General features: G+C 44.8%; 1 non-coding gene and 1 pseudogene across 1 annotated transcript; one reads left to right on the forward strand and one right to left on the reverse strand.

The window, feature by feature from the left end:
* Positions 1-272: 272 nt before the first annotated feature.
* LOC100391283 (26S proteasome non-ATPase regulatory subunit 8 pseudogene) lies at positions 273-3060 on the reverse strand (annotated as a pseudogene).
* A 1777-nt stretch (positions 3061-4837) lies between these two features.
* On the forward strand, positions 4838-4975 carry LOC118148266 (U4 spliceosomal RNA). The gene has a single exon (XR_004735021.1). It is a non-coding gene; the product is annotated as a U4 spliceosomal RNA (small nuclear RNA).
* The last annotated feature ends 16231 nt before the right edge of the window (positions 4976-21206 follow it).

Genomic DNA, 21206 nt, shown 5'->3' on the forward strand with positions numbered 1-21206 from the left:
GTGCCACCCGCCTGGTCACGGGTGATATTTCTATGTATGTGCCACCCGCCTGGTCACGGCTGATATTTCTATGTATGTGCCACCCGCCTGGTCACGGGTGGTATTTCTATGTATGTGCCATTTGCTTTTACCCTAACACCTCACCATTTACTTTTGTTGCATATTTTGAGTCAAGAACATTTAGGGTAATAGCTATTAATACGTTAAAGTTAGAACAGGATTCTAATCTTTAAACACCTTTTTATTTAACATTCAGATTTGTTGTTAATTATTTTAAAAAGCAAAGTAAACAGGTTAAATTATTTTTCATAAAAGTCACTAGAAGTCTTCAACTTAAGTAAAGCCTATAATTGGGTGTTTAAGATAATTTTTAAAAATTATTTATTTATTTGAGACAAAATCTCACCCCGTCAACCATTCCGAAGTGCAGTGGTGCGATCTCAGCTCACTGCAACCTCTGCCTTCCGGATTCAAGCAATCCTCCCACCTCAGCTTCTTGAGTAGCTGGGATTACAGGCATGGGCCACCACGTTCAGCTATTTTTTAATTTTTATTTTAAGTAGAGACAGGATTTCACCATTTTGGTCAGGCTGGTCTCTAACGCTGACCTCAGCTGATTCATCGGCCTTGGCCTCCCAAAGTGCTGAGATTGCAGGTGTGAGCCACCGTGTCCCGCCCACTTTTTTTTTTAATTCGAAAAATTGTTTAATTCATTGCCAACATTTTTTTCTTTTTAATGGGACACTTCACCCCTTTTGCTGAAAAACTCCGGTACCCTGGCCCAGCATTTCTGTGTGTCCCCTACCTGGGCCATGCCCTCCTGCAGGCCACAGTGCTGCCGCGTCACAGTGGGCATCTGTGTTTGAGACCCTGAGCAATGGCCACCAGAGGCTGCCCAGTTGGAGGGTGTTATCTCCAACCTCTGAGCGCCCCAAAACTTCCAAGTTCTTCAGAGATTAGAACTGTCTCTCTGACATCCCAACTGGGGAGACAAGGGCCTGGAAGAGAGAATGTCAATCCACCTTTATTAGTGGAAACCCTGTGCTGTAACTGTTTTAAATAACTTGTGCCCTGCCCCACCCAGTGCCCGGTGGTCTCAGAGGATCAGCTCCAGCTGCCGGGCATACTCGATGACCTATTCGGCCAGTTCCGTGGAGGGAATGTTGGTATCTTCTGGCTTCTGCTGCTGGCAAAACTGTGGTAGTTGTTGGGGCCCAGGACCCACCCTCGCTGCAGGAAGGGAGGGATTAGAGATGGGTGGGGTGATCACACAGGCACCATCTCCACCCCGTGGAGCCAGCACTCGCCCATGTGTACTATGCTCCCTCTTCTCACCAAACCTACTCTACCCCAAAGACTCTTTGCAAGTAACTTCCCCTCTCTATGCCTCAGTTTCTCTGTATTGAGACTGGGGCCCTAATTACATACCTCTCTGGGTCGACTGTGAGGATTCAGTGAATCAGCACCTTTAAAGTGCTGAGAATAGTGTTTGGCCGGTGATCTCTCAGTCTCAGCTGTCCCATCACTCAAATGCAATTTCACCTTTTTGTTTTTTCCCGTTTCACTCTTGTTGCCCAGGCTGGAGTGCAATGGCGTCATCTCAGCTCACTGTAACCTCTGCCTCCTGGGTTCAAATGATTCTTCTGCCTCAGCCTTCCAAGTAGCTGGGATTATAGGCACCTGCCAGCAGGTCCGGCTAATTTTTTGTATTTTTTAGTAGGGATGGGGGTGTTTCCATGTTGGCCAGGCTGGTCTCGAACTCCTGACCTCAGATGATCCTCCCATCTCGGCCTCCCAAAGTGAGCTGAGGTGAGAGGATCCACCTTAGTGGATGTGAGCCACCGTGTCCAGCCCAATTTTTCCTTCCATAGCCTGGTCCTGGCCCTCCTCCTGCAGCACCAAGCATTGTTCATGCTCAAATGCCTGAGACCAAATGAAGCAACGTCTTGCAGAAAAAGCTGCCACCGCTAAGAAATTCTTAGACAGCAGCCAACATGCATGCAGCACCCGCCTCCAGCTGTTCTTATAAAGACAGCAGCCAACATGCGTGCAGCGCCCGCCTCCAGCTGGTGTCAGGTGCTAAGCTCATCCCACGTATTAAGCTCTAGCCTCATTCTGTGGATAGAGAAACTGATGCTCAGAGAGCTTTGGCAGCTTGCCTAGAGTCACACAGTTGAACTTAAACTTGGGCAGTCTTGTTCCAGCATCCCTCTAGGCTACCCCACAGTTGTGACTGCACCCCTTGGTCCCACGGCCCCTTGCCCTGCACCCTGGCCCCCTTCTTGGCATAGTCTGTCATCTTTTTGGGTGTGTTGAAGAAGAGGATCCTCGTGGCCTCAGTGAAAAGGATTTTCTCACAGGCCGCCTCGATGCACCCAGCAGTCTCATCCCTGACAGTGCCCAGCAGCATGTAAATGACGAAGGTGTAGCTCTCGGCGGGGATGTGTCCCTTGGCCAGGAACACCATGTTGTAGCTGCCCTCCATCAGGTATTGCTCCAGGGACACAGGGTGCTTGATGTAGACGTTGGTCTGGATGTCCTTGGCAGGCAGCCGCTCCAACTCAGCCGTGTGGCTGAGTTCCAGAGAGACAGCAGGAAGAGGAGGTTGAGGCCCAAGAGCTGGTGCGTGTAGGCTGACTCGGGTGCCTGCTCATTGTAATCAAAGTAGTGGCATCTGAGCTGGGCCACGTGGCGCTCGAAGGAGGGGATGTCCTTGCGGGGGATGCTCCACTGGGCTCCGACTTCCAGTATGTCCCGGGCCAAAATGAGCTGCTGTTTGGTCAACTTGGTCCCTGTGGTGGGCAAGAAGTTGAGCTCTAGAAGGACTAGCTTGAGCCTGCCCAGCTCTTCCCCGCACTTGCTAAGATTGGGGCTTTCACGGCTCCAGCCGCCCTTGAGTTGCTCGTACGCGCCGGCCGCAGCCCCGGAGCTCGAGACGCCGATCGCACTGTTCACCGCCGCGGCCGCCATCTGGCATGATGCAGCCTTTCTTTCTTCTTTTCTTTCTCTCTCTCTTTCTTTCTTTCTTCTTTCTTTCCTTCCTTCCCTCCCTCCCTTCTTTCTCTCTTTTTCTTCTTTCTTTCCTTCCTTCCTTCCCTCCCTCCCTTCTTTCTTTCTCTCTTTTTCTTCTTTCTTTCCTTCCTTCCTTCCCTCCCTCCCTTCTTTCTTTCTTTTTCTTCTTTCTTTCCTTCCTTCCTTCCTTCCCTCCCTCCCTTCTTTCTCTCTTTTTCTTCTTTCTTTCCTTCCTTCCTTCCTTCCCTCCCTCCCTTCTTTCTTTCTCTCTTTCTTCTTTCTTTCCTTCCTTCCTTCCTTCCCTCCCTCCCTTCTTTCTTTCTTCTTTCTTTCTTTTCTTCTTTCTTTCTTCTCTCTCTCTCTCTCTGTCTCTCTCTGTCTTTCTGTCTTTCTTTCTTGAGACAAGGTCTTGCTCTATCAACCAGGCTGGAGTGCGGCAGCACGACCTCTACGGGTCAAGTGTTCCTCCCGCCTCAGCCTCCTGAGTAGCTGCGGCCGCAGGTGTGCGCTGCCCCGCCCAGCTCATTTGTGCCTGTAGAGTGGAGACGGGCTTTCGCCATGTCGCCCAGGCTGGTCTCCAACTCCTGAGCTCAAGTAGTCGCCCGCCTCAGCCTCCCAAAGTGCTAGGATTACAGATGTGGGCCACTGCGCCTAGCCAGGAGAGGATTCAAAACCTAATTGTATGACGGGTGCAAGTGACTTCTGTGTGCCACATCCGCTTCATCTGGAAAAAAAGAAAAATAATAATAGTAACCTGTTCATAGGTTTTTGTGAGTATTAAAAAATACATGATAGAGTTCCACTCCTAGATCTGGTAATAGGTTGGGTCACATATTTGGACCAAAATTCCTACTAAAAATAACCAAAAATGCTTTACAAAATATTTTTCAACAGTCTTCTGCAAAGCATGAAAGAGCTGACAAGAAAATAAGAATTATCAGGCCAATATCTAAGGAACAGAAACATGATTAAAGTAATGAGGCAGTTTCTGTCCTGAATTTGGCCAAACGCTGAGGTTTTGATTTCAAGGCCTGGTGAAGAGACTGACAGCAGCCAACATCTCAGTGTGGAGAGTCTGATGGGAAACGACCTTCCCACAAAGCTGGGAGTGAATGAACCCAAAGAAAGCCTGTCCCACAAGCTCACACCCAAGAGAGTCAGAGTTGAACACCTACCTAAAAATGTATCATTGTAAACAAACCCGTGCCCTGATTTGCAGAGCTTCTTCACACTACCCAGGTGACCCTAAGAAACTTCAAGCTGTGAATTTTGGTAAAAGTCATCCTGGAAGACCTTTTTTAATAGAAGAATTCCAGCTAATAAAGATAAAAGGGAAGCATATATTCAGGGCGAGTTGAATATGCTCACAGGCAATAAAATAAATCCATAAATAAATATAGAAGGAATGATAAAACTGGATGTCACAAATGTGAAACTATGGATCTAGACTTGTGCTCTCCAATACAATAACCACTGCCCACATGCTGCTATTTAATTTCAATTAAAACTAAATACAGGCCGGGCGCGGTGGCTCAAGCCTGTAATCCCAGCACTTTGGGAGGCCGAGGCGGGTGGATCACGAGGTCAAGAGATCGAGACCATCCTGGTCAACATGGTGAAACCCTGTCTCTACTAAAAATACAAAAAATTAGCTGGGTGTGGTGGTGCGTGCCTGTAATCCCAGCTACTCGGGAGGCTGAGGAAAGAGAATAGCCTGAACCCAGGAGGCAGAGGTTGCGGTGAGCCGAGATTGCGCCATTGCACTCCAGCCTGGTTAACACGAGTGAAACTCCGCCTCAAAAAACAAACCCAAAAAACTAAATACAGCATTGCGCAGCGGCGGCATCATAGCCAATGAGGTTTATCCAGGCGCGATTATTGCTAATTGAAAACTTATCCCAATACCCTGCCGTGAGGGCTTGCAATACAGTCGGCACTGGCAACTTTTGACACTCTACGGAGACTGCTTAAAAAAACAAAAACAAAAACAAAAAAAACTAAATATAATTAAAATTCAGCTTCTCAGTCACACTACCACATTTTCTTTTTCCTTTTTTCTATTCTCTTTTTTTTGAGACAGAGGCTTACTCTGTCACCCAGGCTGGAGTGCAGTGGCAGATCTCGGCTCACTGCAACCTCTGCCTCCCTGGTTCAAGCGATTCTCCTGTCTCAGCCTCCTAAGTAGCTGGGACTACAGGCACCTGCTACCACGCCCAGCTAATTTTTGTATTTGTAGTAGAGACAGGGTTTCACCATTTTGGCGAGGCTGGTCTTGAACTCCTGAACTCAAGTGATCCACCCACCTTGGCCTCCCAAAGTGCCAGGATTACAGGGGTGAGCCACCATGCCCTACACACATTTACTTTTTTAAATTTGGAGACAAGGTCTTGCTCTAGCAGCCAGGCTAGAGTGCAGTGGCACAATCACAGCTCACTGAAGTCTTGATCTCCATGGGTCAAGTGATCCTCCCACCTCAGCTCCGGAGTAGCTGGGACTACAGGTGAATGCCCCCACACCCAGCTGATTTTTGTATTTTTTGGTAGAGACAGAGTTGTGTCATGTTGCCCAGGCTAGTCTCAAATTTCTGAGCTCAAGCCGTCCTCCTGCCTCAGCCTCCAAGGTGCTAGGAGTACAGGTGTAAGTCACCATGCCTGGCTGTAGTACTACATCTTTATACACAATGTGGAGTTCATTTGTAGACACAGATAATCAAAAGCAATTGTTTGATCTATGAGAACATATGGCAGGACATGTGAAATTCATGCAAGGCATATGGCGATTCTTCGTTTCTTCACATTTCTGCTCTGTTGCCCAGGCTTGGGTACAGTGGCACTAACACAGCTCGCTGCAGTCTCTACCTCCCAGGATCAAGCAATCCTCCCACTTCCGCCTCCCAAGTAGCTGGGGCCACAGGTGCCTGCCACCGTGCTTGGCTATAATTTGTATTTTTTTGCAAAGACAGGGTTTTGCCATGTTGCCCAGGCTGGTCTGGAACTCCTGGGCTCAAGTGATTCTCTTACCTTGGCCTCCCAAAGTGCTGTGACTATAGGTGTGAGCTGTTGCACTGGGCCCAGTGTGATACAGTTTTAAAACTCACACATTTTCCAAAATGCCTGTATGGGTGATACCACGGTCATTTTGGAATTGTGATATTTATCTTGGTACACAGTTACTTGAAATACAGGATACATTTTCTAATTTCCTTTGCACGTAGGTGTCGCCTCGGGACTGAGCACCGGCTGATTGTGTGTTAGTAGAAACGTCCTCACGGGGAACGGACCTGCTCATCTTTCCTTCTTCTTCTTCCTGATGGCTGGAATGTGGTATGTAGGTTTGATGAATTGAGCTAAAGCATTCATATTGGACTTGATGGGTTTCAGAATATGCTACCCCAAAATATTTTAAGCTGAAGGAACTTGAGAAAACCACAGAAGCAGGGAGGTTTCTCTGACCTTCCCTCGTCCTTCCTCCCTGAAACAGGTCATAAAACCTTCTCCTGAAGCAGGTCATAGACCCTCATGTGAGAGGAGCCACTCTGTACCTGGAAGCAAGGAACATCCTTTATCTCTGAAAACAAAGGTCACAGAGAAGAATCTGAACAAACAGGCTTTGCTGTTTCCCATTGTTGATCACTATTAGCTCATACTTTTTATCCTATCATATATTTCTTCACTCTTCATCAAATCTTGCCGAAAAATACATCGGTGTTTTTTGTTACTTTGAGATGGAGTTTCACTCTTGTTGCCCAGCTGGAGTACAATAGTGTGATCTTGGCTCCTCGCAACCTCCACCTCCCAGGTTCAAGCAATTCTCCTGCCTCAGTATCCCGAATAGCTGGGATTACAGGTGCCCACCACCTTGCCTGGCTAATTTTTGTATTTTTAGTAGAGATGGGGTTTCGCCATGTTGGCCAGGCTGGCCCTGAACTCCTGACCTCAGGTGATCCACCCACCTTGGCCTACCAAAGTGCTGGGATTACAGGCATGAGCCACAGCGCCTGGCCTAGAATACACAGGTTTAATGGATTGAGTCTTCATTTACTTATAAAGGTTCCTATGTCAAGTACAACTTACACAAATACATTTGTACGCTCTTCTCTTGCTCATCTGTCTTTGTTACAGGGGCCTCAGTCATAAACCTAGGATGGGGAGAGGAAAAGATATTTTTCCACTTCTGCAGGCTGGAGGATGGAAGGCAAGCACTGAGGACTGAGAAGAACAGACTTGGGTACCCAAAGCTCGTGTATGCACTTCACCAGTCCGGAACACTTACGTGTATGTGAGAGAAATTAACTTCAACCTTATTTTAACCTCATTATTTTAAATTTCTGTCACTCAAGCTGAACTTAATCCTAACTAAACCAGCGAGGCATTTGTCACCCCCATTTGACAGATGAGAGAACTGAGAGGTTAAGACGATTGCTCAGGGTAACAGTAAGCAGCAGAGTTGTAATTTGAAACTGGACAGTCTAATCTTAGAGCTTGTGCTCTTATCCACCACGATGTTCTATCCCTGCGATTAGATAGAGAGAAGAGTGCCTACTGAAAAAAAAAAAAAGCAACTGATGACCTTTTAAATATTAGGTAATTGTTGGAACAAAGTTCTCAGGAGGTGACGGGGCTGGTATTGAGAACACATGTCTTTAAAAGTTCTAGAAAGAAACACAGGCGGGGTGCAGTGGCTCATGTCTATAATCCCAGCGCTTTGGGAGGCCAAGGTTGTGATCGCTTGAGCCCTGGAATTTGAGACCAGCCTGGGTAACATGGCAAAACCCTATCTACACACATACACACGCGCGCACACGCACACGCACACATACACGCACACGAGCACGCACACGCGCACACACACATGCACACACACGCACACGAGCACACACGCACGCATACACACACACACACAGCCAGGCGTGGTGGCTTGTGCCCACAGTCCCAGCTATTTGGGCTGCGGTGCGAGGATCACACCACACTGCACTCTAGCCTGAGTGACAAAGTAAGACTTGCAGAAAAATAAAGAAAAAACAGATCTTCGTATACATTTGCATAAACACATCATGGAGCTGTAATTCAGAATCTTGTTTTCAAAAGAGCAAGCTTTTTTTTTTTTGCTTGCTTCTGCCATATTTATGGAATAAGTTATTTTAATGAAGTAAATGTTTAAATCTTCAGTTTATAAAATGCAAATTGATATTGCTTATCCTCAACCCAATTTGCCTTAAAATCAAGGCTTATGTTTCCCCTTCTGCTCAAGAGATAGACTCAATGGTCTGTGTTTATGTTTATCAAGTGTCTATGGATTAATTCAATTTTCTCATATAAACATTTTTGATGATATAGCATGTAGATGGCTCTTGCTTATAACGAGGGCATTTTCTTTTTTCTTTTTCTTTTTGATATGGAATCTAGTTCTGTCGCCCAGGCTAGAGTGCAGTGGCGCCATCTCAGCTCACCGCAACCTCTGCCTTCTGGGTTCAAGCAATTCTCCCGCCTCAGCCTCTCAGGTAGCTAGGATTACAGGTGCACGCCACCATGCCTGGCTAATTTTTGTATTTTTAGTATAGAGGGAGTTTTAGCATCTTGGTCAGGCTGGTCTTGAACTCCTGACTTCCTGATCCACCCACCTCGGCCTCCCAAAGTTTTGGGATTACAGGTGTGAGCCACTGCGCCCGACAGACAAGAGCATTTTCTTTTATATATATATATATATATATAAAATATGTATCAAATTTCATATTTTTAAAATATAAAGATGGGGTTTCACCATGTTGGTCAGGCTGGCCTTGAACTCCCAACCTCAGGTGATCCGCCTGCCTTGGCCTCCAAAGTGTTTGGATTACAGGCGTGAACCACCATGCCCGGCCGACAAGAGTATTTTCTACAGGCAAAGAATCACAACTAAATTTATAATTTAGTGTCTGCAGAGCTCAAAGAAGTTGATCGCTGGATTTGGGGTTGTGTAGCTTAAGATACAGGTGATGTGGCAAATGTAAAATTACCCTTGGGAAGCACCCGACAGCTCATAGAGACAAAACAGCTGCAGAGGCATATTTGCAATCATCATTCCTTACACAAGCGACTCTGTAAATAACAGTGATTTGTTTATTTAATTATGGTTAAAAATTCTCCTGAGCGTCACAAAAGAGGATAATATGAGTGAACTCTCAAAACTTATTTGTTGCCAGGCGCAGTGGCTCACACCTGTAATCCCAGGACTTTCAGAGGCCGAGACGGGCAGATCATTTGTGGTCAGGAATTGGAGACCGGCCTGGGCAACACGGCAAAACCCTGACTCTACAAAAAACAAAAAAAAATTAGCCAGGCCTGGCGACAGGTGCCTTTATAGTCCCAGCTACTTGGGGGCTGAGGTGGGAGGACCATCTGAGCCATGACCCAGGAGGTCAACGCTGCAGTGAACTGAGATGGCGCCATTGCACTCCAGCCTGGGTGACAAAGTAAGACCCTGTCTCAAAAGAAAAAACAAACAAACAAAACCAAAAACGTATTTGGCAGTAGTTTAATCAAAGATAATACCAACAGGTTATGATTCAAATATCAAAAAAAGTCCCAATAATTTTGAAGTAGTTACTTCCTGAAGAGCGTTGCATTTGATGGTGAATTTCTTTTTTTTTTTTTTTTGGGTGGGGGAGGAAGGCAGGAAGGAAGGGAAGAAGGATGGTAGGGAGGAAGGAAGGGATGAAGGAAGGAAGGAAGGGAGGAAGCGGGGAGGGAGGGAGGGAGGGAGGGAGGGAAGGGAAGAAAGGAAATCAAGCAATGAAAGAGACATTGCCGACCTGGATCTAGAGGTTTACAAGTTGATTTCTTTTTTTTTGAGAGAAGGAAAGAAAAAAAAAAAAAATAAGTAAAGGAGAGGAAGAAAGAGGAAGAGAAAGAGGGAGAGTAAATGGAAATATTGCTTTATTTTGAAAAAAATTGGGTATTAATAATGGCCAATCAATGTTTCATTTAAACTAATGGGTAGGTGTGATGTGGTATTGACAGGAATGTATATTTTGTGTATTTGAAGTGGAGAGCTCTATAAATATTTATTAAGTTTACTTGTTCTGGATCTGAGTTCGAGTCCTTGATATTCTTATTAATTTTCTGTCTCATTGAATCTAAGTCTCCTATCTGGGTGTTAGGATCGTTAGCTCTTGTTGTTGCATTGATCCTTTTACCACTACATCTTTGTTGCTTTAAAATCTATTTTATCCGATACAAGAATTGCAACTCCTGCTTTTTATTTATTTATTATTTATTTTTGCTCTCCATTTGGTTGGTAAATCTTTCTCCATCCCTTTGTTTTGAGTCTTTGTGTATCCTTGCATGTGAAACAGGTCTGGATGTAACATGCCGTTGGGTTTTGGCTGTGTCTTTTGATTGGGAATTTAGTCAATTTAAATTTAGGGTTACTGCCATTTGATGTTGACTGGCTGTTTTATCCATGTGTTGGTGTAAATTCTTCTTTATGTTGGTGCTCTTTACTTTTTGGTGTATTTTTAGAAAGGCTAATACTGGTTGTTTCTTTCTGTGTGTAATGCTTCTTTCAGAAGCTCTTGTAAAGCAGGCCTGGTGGTAATAAAATCTCTGAGTTCTTGCTTGTTCATAAAAGATTTTATTTTTCCTTCAGTTGTGAAGCTTAGTTTGGCTGGATATGAAATTCTGGGCTGAAGGTTCTGTTCTTTGAGGATGTTGAATATTGGCCCCCACTCTCTTCTGGCTTGTAGAGTTTCTGCCGAGAGATCTGCTGTAAGTCTGATAGGCTTGCCTTTGTGGGTTATCCGACCTTTCTCTCTGGCTGCCCTTAGTATCCTCTCCTTCGTTTCAACCCTGGTGAATCTAACGATTATGTGCCTTGGGGTTGCTCTTCTTGAGGAATATCTTTGTGGTGTTCTCTGTATTACCTGGGGTTGAATGTTGACCTGCTTTGCTAGTTTAGGAAAATTTTCCTGAATAATATCCTGAAGGGTATTTTCCAGCTTGGATTCATTCTCTCCGTCGCATTCAGGTACACCTATCAGACGTAAATTTGGTCTTTTCACATAGTCCCACATTTCTTGGAGACTTTGCTCATTCCTTTTTATCCTTTTTTCTCTAATCTTTTCTTCATGTTTTATTTCATTAAGTTGGACTTTGACCTCTGATATCCCTTCTTCTGCTTGAACAATTTGAGTGTTTAAACCTGTGCATACTTCTCGGAGTTCCTGTATTGTATTCTTCAGTTCCATTAATTCACTCATACTCCTCTCTAAGTTGTCTATTCTCAATAGGATTTCATCAAGCCTTTTGTCAAAGTTCCTAGTTTCTTTACGTTGGGCTACAACATGTTCTTTTAACTCACCGAAGTTTGTTATTATCCATTCCTTGAAGAGTGATTCTGTCATCAGGAGGCGCTCGTTCTCCATCAAGCCTTGTTCCATTGTTGATGTGGAACTGTGATCATCTTTAGAGGGAGAGGCGTTCTGACTTTGAGTATTCTCAGCTTTTTTACGCTGGTTTCTTCCCGTCATTGTAAATTTATCCTCCTGTCTCTTTGAAATTACCAACTTTCAGATTAGGTCTCTTGAGTGGACGTCCAGGTTGTTAGTTCCCAGGGCCAGAGCAGTGGCGTTAAAACTGATGGTGCTCTTCTGCCCAGGATTCTCCTGTCGGGCTTCCTTCTTGTGTCCGTAGTAGGCGACTCTGCCTTCCCGGGGCTCCAAACCTCGGTCAGAAGGGGAACCGGTCCTGTTTACTCTGCGCCGAGCGCTGCTGCACTGAGGTGCCCTCACAGCCGCTGCACCGGGCTCTGGTGTCCTGCTGGGGACTCGTGCGGGTCCTCCGAACCTGTTTACTCTGCTCCGAGAGCTGCCGTGCCGAGGTGCAGGCCGAACCGCTGCGCCGGCCACGAGAGTCGCGCTGGCCACCCGTGTGTTTCCTCCACTGGGGGATCTTCTGCCCCGTGAGCGACCAGAATTTGTCTGAAAGTGTGGCGTCCTCTAGTTCTCCGCGCCTTCCCTGAGAGCTGCAATCCCGGGATGTTAGCGATCGGCCATCTTGGATCGTTCTCGATGGTGAATTTCTATATGACACAAGGCTAACATTTACCTTGAATTCTTCTAAAGATAATCAGTAGGCACTTGTATTTCTTTAATTAATTAATTAAATTTTTTTTTTTTTTTTTTAACAGAGTCTCTCTCTGTTGCCCAGGCTGGAGTGCTGTGGTGCGATCTCGGCTCACTGTGACCTCTGTCTCCAAGGTTCAAGCGATTCTTTTGCCTCAGCCTCCTGAGTAGCTGGGACTACTGGTGCCTGCCACCACGTCTGGCTATTTTTTGTATTTTTAGTAGAGATGGGGTTCCACCATATTGGCCAGGCTAGTCTCGAACTCCTGACCTTATGATCTGCCTGCCTCAGCCTCCCCTGAGATTACAGGCATGAGCCACTGAGCCTGGTCAATTTTTCTTTTTGGAGACAGAGTCTCGCTCTGTCACCCAGGCTGGAGTGCAGTGGTGCAATCATGGCTCACTGCAACCTCCGCCTCCCGGATTTAAGAGATCCTCTGCCTCAACCTCCGAAGTAGCTGGGATTACAAGCATATGCCACCATTCATGGCTATTTTTTTTTATTTTTAGTAGAGATGGGGTTTTGCCATGTTAGCAAGGCTGATCTTGAACTCCTGATCTCAAGTGATCTGCCTGTCTCGGGCTTCCAAAGTGCTGGGATTATAGGCATGAGCAATCATGCCGGGCCTAAAAAAAAAATTTTTTTTTTTTTGAGACAGGGTTTTACTCTTGTTGCCCAGGCGGAGTGTAATGGTTCGATCTCAGCTCACTGCAACCTCTGCCTCCTGGGTTCAAGCAACTCTCCTGCCTCAGCCTCCCAAGTAGTTGATATCATAGGCATGCGCCACCACATCCAGCTAATTTTGTATTTTTAGTAGAGATGGGTTTCTCCATGTTGGTCAGGCTGGTCTTGAACTCCCAACCTCAGGTTATCCACCTGCTCCCAAAGTGCTGGGAATACAGGCTTGGGCCACTGCGCCAGGCCAAAAATTTTTAAATAGAGACAGGGTCTCACTATATTGTCCAGACTGGTCTTGAACTCCTGGACTCAAGCAATCCTTCCACCTCTGCCTCCCAAAGTGCTAGGTTTACAGGCATGAGCCACTATACCCTGCCAGTAAGCACTTACATTTTAACTGATAGCAAAACTCAGTCCAGTTTTTCACTTACAAGCAGGGTTGCTGAAATTTCTGTCATTTGAAAACCACCATCATTTTTGCCATATCTTTTTACTTCTGTGATTTTATGTACTTAATATTTTTTTTCTTTTTTTTTTTTTTTTTTGAGACAAAGTCTCACTCTTGAACCCCAAGCTGGAGTGCAATGGCACAATCTTGGTTCACTGCAACCTCCCCATCCCAAGTTCAAGCAATTCTGCCTCAGCCTCCCTAGTAGCTGGGATTACAGGTGCCTACCGCCACGCCCAACTAATTTTTGTATTTTTAGTAGAGACGGGGTTTCACCACGTTGCCCAGGCTGGTCTCGAACTCCTGACTTCAGGTGATACGCCCCCCTCCACCTCCCAAAGTGCTGGGATTACAGGCATGAGCCACCTCACCCAGCCGCCCAGCCAATATTTTTCATTAAAAATGCCTCACTTTTAAAAATACTGAATAGTTTGGCTGCCTCCTTAAGCAGATCCTTGAAGTCATGGATTTAAAGTACTCAGTGTTTCCCTCTAGACATTAAAATGCATACTGTTCATCTGTCTCTCTCCTAAAGCCATCTCATGACACTGGGGTGTACCGTGTAGGTTTCCCTCTCAGGAAGCACTTGTTGCCAGCTGCCAGGAGTGTGGTCAGCAGACAGCCTCCAGCTATCAGCTCCTTCTTTCTCTACAGTCGCTGAAAACCACCTAATCTGAGATAGCATTCTCACAGCAAGTATCTTCAATCTTGGAACCAAGAGAGGCAGGGGTATAAAGGCCAGGCCATTTTAGACTGATGCTTGTCAACTCTGGCAGACTCCAGAGGTTCGACCCTGGAGTGGACAAGTCTGTCAGGCCTGCTTTGTACTTTACTTATTTTCTGCCCAACCCTGCTTTTGCTCCTTTCCTTTCCACGTTGTTTATTGCTAATTAACAACTTTTTTTTTCCTTTTTTTTTTTTTAAAAGACAGAGTTTCGCCATGTTGGCCAGGCTGGTCTTGAACTCCTGACCTCAGGTTATCCGCCAGCCTTGGCCTCCAAAGTGCTTGGATTACAGGCGTGAGCCACCATGTCCAGCTGCTAATTAACAACTTATATCTCAATCTCCACCTAGATGAGCTCTGGAAGTTCATCTGTTTACAGAAAACTCAACCTGTGGTTCCATGCTTGGGGAAATACTATCATAAATAAGGGTAAATGTCAAAAGGGCTTTATAAAGACTTTAAAATAAAACATGTATTTAAAAATTAAGACCACAAATGTGATGTTATGTGATTGAAAGCAATTTGGGACTTTTATACAAGGTGTCCCAAGACTCAGTGTAATTTTAAGTCATCAAGTAAAAACTCAATGTATTAGCTATTTGGGAGTTATAACAATACAAGAGCTATTCTGATGATCGTTAACAGTCAAACTAGGTCGAGTGTGGTGAATCACACCTGTAATTCCAGTACTTTGGGAGGCTGAGGTGGGAGGATCACTTGAGCCCAGGGGCAACCTAGCCAGACCCAGGGTGGGAGGATCACTTGAGCCTGGGCAACAGAGTGAGACCCTGTCTCAAAAAAAAAAAAAATTAGCTGGGCATGGTGGCATGCACTTCTTGTCCCAGCTACTCAAGAGGCTGGGGTGGGAGGGCTGCCTGAGTCCAAGAGGTCAAGGCTACAGTGAGCTGAGATCGTGCCACCGTACTCCAGCCTGGGTGACAGAGAAAGATGGTATCTCAAAAAACAAACAATCAAACCAAAAATATTTATCTTGATGTGTTAAAAACTTTTTTTGAATCCCAGGAAAAAAATGCCTTTTTTTTTTTTTGAGACAGGGTGTTACTCTGTCACCCAGGCTGGAGTGCAGTGTGGCATGATCATGTCTCACTGTGGCCTTGACCTCCTGAGTTTAAGTGATCCTCCCACCTCAGCCTCCTAAGTAGCTGGGACTACAGGCATATGCCATCAAGCCCAGCTAATTTTTTGATTTCTCTGTAGAAAGGAGGTCTTACTATGTATGTTGCTCAGGCTAATCTCAGACTTCTGGGATCAAGCAACCCACCTGCCTTGGCTGGGATTACAGATGTGAGTCACTGTGCATGGCCAACAAATGCTATTTTTAAAAATGAAACTAAATTATGCTCTTTTATGATTATGTTCACAAGCTAAGCCTGTGTATAGCAAAATCAAAATGCATTGCAGAATTTAATTCCTTTTTAAACTCTCCTGTATGTAGAGAAATTGACAGAAAAAAAAAAAAAAAACATTGGTTCATTGAATAAAATACCTGAAACTACTATAATAGAAGCCTGTTTAAAATCCTTAGGCATTGCAGTTATTACTGCTAAAATTTCATGATTTAGGAAAATTTTGAGTGCCAGACTATTCTGAGTCTAAATGAGTCAGAATACATGTGAATCAGTAGAGGACAGTTTAAGGCCAGTGCCAAGGAACTTCGTAAAGGATAAATGGTTCTACAATATCTTATAATGCTGAGATTGTGATAAAACTTGTTGGAAACTGAACATGAGCCCGGGAGTCTCGTCCAGCGAGAGGGTCCCAAACCTGGAAGAGAGCGTGCGTGGAAAAAAGGAGACAGAGAGCGGGGTCTGGAGGACTGATTAGGCAGTGCCCAAACAGCAATTATATTTGTGCAGTAGGTTCCATTATATACTTTCCTACTTAATGTTGTTCATGTCCGATCAAAGCTTTTCTCAACTAACAAAAGAAACAGAAAACAATTCTGGGGAACTAGTAAAAGGAACAGATACTGATTTAAAAGGTCAAGGGGGAAGTAGGTGATGCTGATTATCAATATTATCAGAACAACCAGTAACTCGGATAACAATCTTCAATTATCTAGAAGTCACAAGCTCAGCAGTAAATCATGCATCTGCAAAAGACAAGGACCACAGGAGAGGTCACCAGGCTGAAACAATGCCTGGTAAACAAAGTCATAAAACAGGCTTAGATCAGGAGCCAGAAAGGGGGACACAATGCCCAGTTAAACCACTTCGGTGTTCACCCAGCTGTTATCTCATCAACCAAGAAGGCTGAAAATAGTGTCCTGCTTAGTCACTCTCCTCTCAATTCCTTCTTTCCCGTAGCTCGATAGCCTCCAGCCAGGGAGAGTGTGTAAGGAATCAAGCTCACCTAATGGCAGAGGCCAAGTTGTTAGCCTCTCACAGGGGTGATTCCCATAAAAACTAGTCAAAATTTGGGAGAATGCTTATTTAAATCTAAGTATATCATGTTACTTTTTTTTTTTGAGATGGAGTCTTGCTGTCACCCAGGCTGGAGTGTAGTGGTGCGATCTCAGTTCGCTGCAACCTCTGATTCCCTGGTTCAAGTGATTCCCCTGCCTCAGCCTTCCGAGTAGCTGGGACTACAGGTCTACAGCCAGCTAATTTTTGTTCTTTCAGTAGAGACAGGGTTTCACCGTGTTGCCAGGATGGTCTTGATCTCCTGACCTTGTGATCTGCCCACCTTGGCCTCCAAAAGTGCTTGGATTACAGGCGTGAGCCACTGCATCCAGCCTCATGTTACTTTTCATAGCTAAGCACAGAATAAAGACAGTTGTTTCCCAAAACTTGCCCCATGGTAAGAATCACTTGGATTGCTCGTTAAATCATTTCCCCTACCCTTTTCCCAAACTAGAGATTCCAATTCAGGTTGGTTTGGGGCAGTGCCTGGGAATTCATATTATCACAATTCCATGTTTCTTACAATCAGACAAGTGTGGGAAACATCTAAATAAGATGTATAATTATTTAAAACATTAAACCTGTTTCTAACAGTCATCTGTTGCTTCTCTGAGGGTTGTGATATGTATCCATGGACACCTGAGTACATATTTGTATGCAACTGGCTACGGCACTTCTGTAGAGATGATTGTCTCTACAGAAGAGACAACACTTTATGCACATTCTATGCCTGTGTTCCAAGTACAGAATATTCCCCAAATCCAGGTCAGCTATCCGACAAAACAAGCTATTGGTTGAAAAGAGAATCGAAAGTGCCTGAACCAAAAAAGTAAATCTATTACCAGTGCCAGAAAAGTGTAAGTTTCAAAATCAGACAAAAGCAACATCATTTTCTTATCACGTGAAACCTAAGAGTATTTTTAAACCACCGCTATATATTTCTTAATGAAAAACGACTTCAAATAGAAATCCCCAGTATACTCATTACTTGTTTTTGTAAACTTATTAGTAAAGTATGATGGATATACAGAAAAGTGCTTGAATCTTGTGCATGAATTTTTATACAGTGAACACATCTTTGTTATCAGGACCCACAGCAAGAACCAGAACATTATCAGCACCACGGAAGCCCCCCTTCTGCTACTCCTGTTTTTTGTTGTTTTGTTTTTTGATTTGAGATGGAGTCTTGCTCTGTTGCCTTGCCCAGACTAGAGTGCAGTGGCACGATCTCAGCTCACTGCAACCTCCACCTCCCATGTTCAAGCGATTCTCCTACCTCAGCCCTTCTAGTAGCTGGGATTGCAGGCACCATGCCTGGCTAATTTTTGTATTTTTAATAGAAACAGGGTTTTGCCATGTTGGCCAGGCTGATCTTGAACTCCTGACCTCAGGTGGTCCACCCGCCTTGGCCTCCCAAAGTGCTGGGATTACAGTCGTGAGCCACCGCACCCGGCCTACTCTCTTGCTATTGACATTCCCCTCCTCACCATGTGTAACTGCTACCCTGACTTAAATACCATAAGTTGTTTTTTTACATTATAAATATATTGAATCATTCACCGTTGTCTGGCTTCTTTGAACCTTCTGTTTATGAGATTCATGCAGGTTGTTGCATTAACTTTCATTTCTGTGTAGTATTTCACTGTGTGAATATATCATAGTTTACCTCAGTTCTTCAAACTATTATCCAGGTAGTTCCCAGTTTGGGGCTTTTACATATAGTGCCGCTATGAACATTTTGGGGCATGTCTTTTGGTGAACATATATGTATCCATTTATGTTGGCTATAGACCTCAGAATGGGATTCGTGAGTCATTAGGTATTCCTAATTCAATTTTGTAGGTTCTGTCAGGATAGTTCTCCAAAGGGGTTGTACAAATTTACACTTCTCCCAAAAATGTATGACAGTTCTGTTGCTCCACACTTTCACCTGCACTTGGTATTCTGTCCTTTCCGTTTTAGCCACTCTAGTGAGTATGAAGAGATACCATATTTTATTACTTTGCATTTCCCTGAGAAGCTGAGTAACTTTTTCATACTATTGGCAAATTTTTTAGGTGCCTGTTAATTCTTTTTTTAGTTATTAAGATTTCCACATTTTTTATTGGATTGATTTTCTTATATATTCTGGATATAGGTCCTTTACCAGATATTTATTATTATAATGTGTCCCGAGGCTGGAGTGCAGTGGTGAGATCTCAGCTCACTGCAACCTCCACCTCCCAGGTTTAAGCAATTCTCCTACTTCAGCCTCCCAAGTAGCTGGGACTACAGTTGCGCACCACCATGACTGGCTAGTTTTTTTGTATTTTTAGTAGACACGGGGTTTCACCATGCTGGCCAGGCTGGTCTTGAACTCCTGACCTCTGGTCCACCCACCTCGGCCTTCCAAAGTGCTGGGATTACAGGTGTGAGCCACCACGTCCAGCCCCATTTATTATTTATAGATTCTTGTTCCTCCCCTCTTTAAAGACCTCTACACAATTTTGGTAAAACTGGTTATCTATTTCTAGATTCATCTTCTTCAACTCTGGCTCAAATTCAAACAATCTCCTAATCACATTTTCCTTCTTAAGAAAAATAAATTGGGCCAGGTGCAGTGGGTCACACCTGTAATTCCAGCACTTTGGGAGGCAGGTGGATCACCTGAGGTCAGGAGTTTGAGACCAGCCTGGCCAATATGACGAAACTCTGTCTCTACTAAAAATACAAAAATTAGCTGGCCATGGTGGCACATGCCTGCAGTCGTAGCTACCAGGGAGGCTGAGGCATGAGAATCACTTGAACCCAGGAAGGAGAGGATGCAGCAAGCCAAGATCGTGCCATTGCACTCCAGCCTGGGCAACAGGGTGAGACCCCATCTCCTAAAAGAAAAAAAACTGGCCAGGCATGGTGGCTCATGCCTGTAATCTCAGCACTTTAGGAGACTGAGGCAGGAACACCTCTTGGGCCCAAGAGTTTGAGGCTGCAATGAGCTATGATCATGCCACTGTACTCCAGCCTGGGCGACAGAGTGAGATCGTGTCTCTAAAAAAAAAGAAAAAAAAGATGAGTGGGCTGCGCGTGGTGGCTCATGCTTGTAATCTCAGCACTTTGGAAGGCCCAGGCAGGTGATCACCTGAGGTCAGGAATTTGAGACCAGCCTGACCAACATGGTGAAACCCTGTCTCTACTAAAAATACCAAAAATTAGCCGGGTGTGATGATGCATACCTGTAATCCCGGCTACTTGGGAGGCTGAGGCAGAAGAATTGCTTGAACCTGGGAGGCGGAGGTTGCAGGGAGTCGAGGTCATACCATTGCACTTCAGCCTGGGCAAAAAGTGAAACTCTGTCTCAAAAAAGAAAGAAAAAAGATGAGTGAACATACTACCCATGTCCATGTCCACTTTGTCTAGCAAGTGATTTCTCCTTGGTTTTCCTCAGGTTACTTTATCTCATATTAATCAACCCAACTTCTTGCATCTGAATGAAAAGTACACATGTAAGGAAAAGACATACAGTATGATTTAGTGAAAACAAAGCAACACTAGGAATCAGGAAGCCAGGATTCCACTATTAAGCAGCTCTCTAACAATGGCAAATCAATTAACGTCCCTGAACTTCAATTTCCTCTTCTACTGAGGGGTGGGAATAAATAATCCACAAGCTGCCTTTACTTTCCGGACCATTAAGTCCCATCTGCTTACTTAGACCCCAAACTGGTAGTATGTATACTCTCTGCTCTTTCTAAAACATCTTTTCTCCAAGTCTCCTGATCTTTTTACATGCTGTTTCCTTATTTTGCAGAATAACTTTTTTTTTTGAGACAGAGTCTTGCTCTTGCCCAGGCTGGAGTGCAGTGGTTCAATCTCAGCTCACTGCCACCTCAGCCTCTTGGGTTCAAGCAATTCTGCTGCCTCAGCCTCCTGAGTCGCTGGGACTACAGACTCACACCACCACACCCAGCTAATTTTTGTATTTTTACTAGATATGAGGTTTCATCATATTGGCCAGAATGGTCAAGTGTTCCACCTGCCTTGGCCTTCCAAAGTGCTGGGATTACAGGTGTGAGCCACCCAGCCCAGAGTAACTTTTCAGTTACTAATTGACTAACTTTTTTCCTGGGTTTGTAAAAAGACTGCAGTAGTTGCTAGTAGTGTCCTACCTCTGTCTCCTCAAGCATGACCACCATCTCAGTGCCCACCAGCCTGACCTCCCAATTGCTAGTACCTAAACTTTTTTGCAGAGGGTTTTCTGTGGCTACCAGGGCTGGATATACCTGAATGCATGTTATGCATTGACTCTCCCCATTTTTAGGGGAACAGCTTTCCGATGGAAAATTGACAGGAGCTGGTTGTCAAACAAGTTACCCTAATTTCCTCACACCCTCGCTGGCTGAGAGGTGCATTTTCACTGTTCCCCGAAATCCGCAGTAGGACTGTGCTCCATAGTCCCCAGGGTTAACTTGGTTACAATGGGTGCTTTAATTGGCTTCTCTCTATTGTCTCAATTCTCTACTTTCTTAATGGTGTTTCCTGGTGTCATCTCCCAAATAAACTACCTCAACTCAACTGCTTGTCTCAGAGTGGACTTCGGGGGGAATTCACACTAAGCTCTTAGAACAACGTCAGTACTGCTTTATCGCCCCGTTTCAGCAAGTCGGTTCCCTTCCTCGTGCTCCTCTATTGTAGCAATACGGTTATAGCTAACGCTGAAGATACCGGACGCTACTTAGAGGAAAACGTCACCGACTGTAACGAAGGGGCTTCTCGTGCTTTTTAAAGTATTTCTGGACATACACTTGGGACTCAGTGGCAATACAGAGTTGTTTATGTGACAC

Source organism: Callithrix jacchus, chromosome 15 (genome assembly GCF_049354715.1).
Source record: "Callithrix jacchus isolate 240 chromosome 15, calJac240_pri, whole genome shotgun sequence".
Taxonomy (NCBI): domain Eukaryota; kingdom Metazoa; phylum Chordata; class Mammalia; order Primates; family Cebidae; genus Callithrix; species Callithrix jacchus.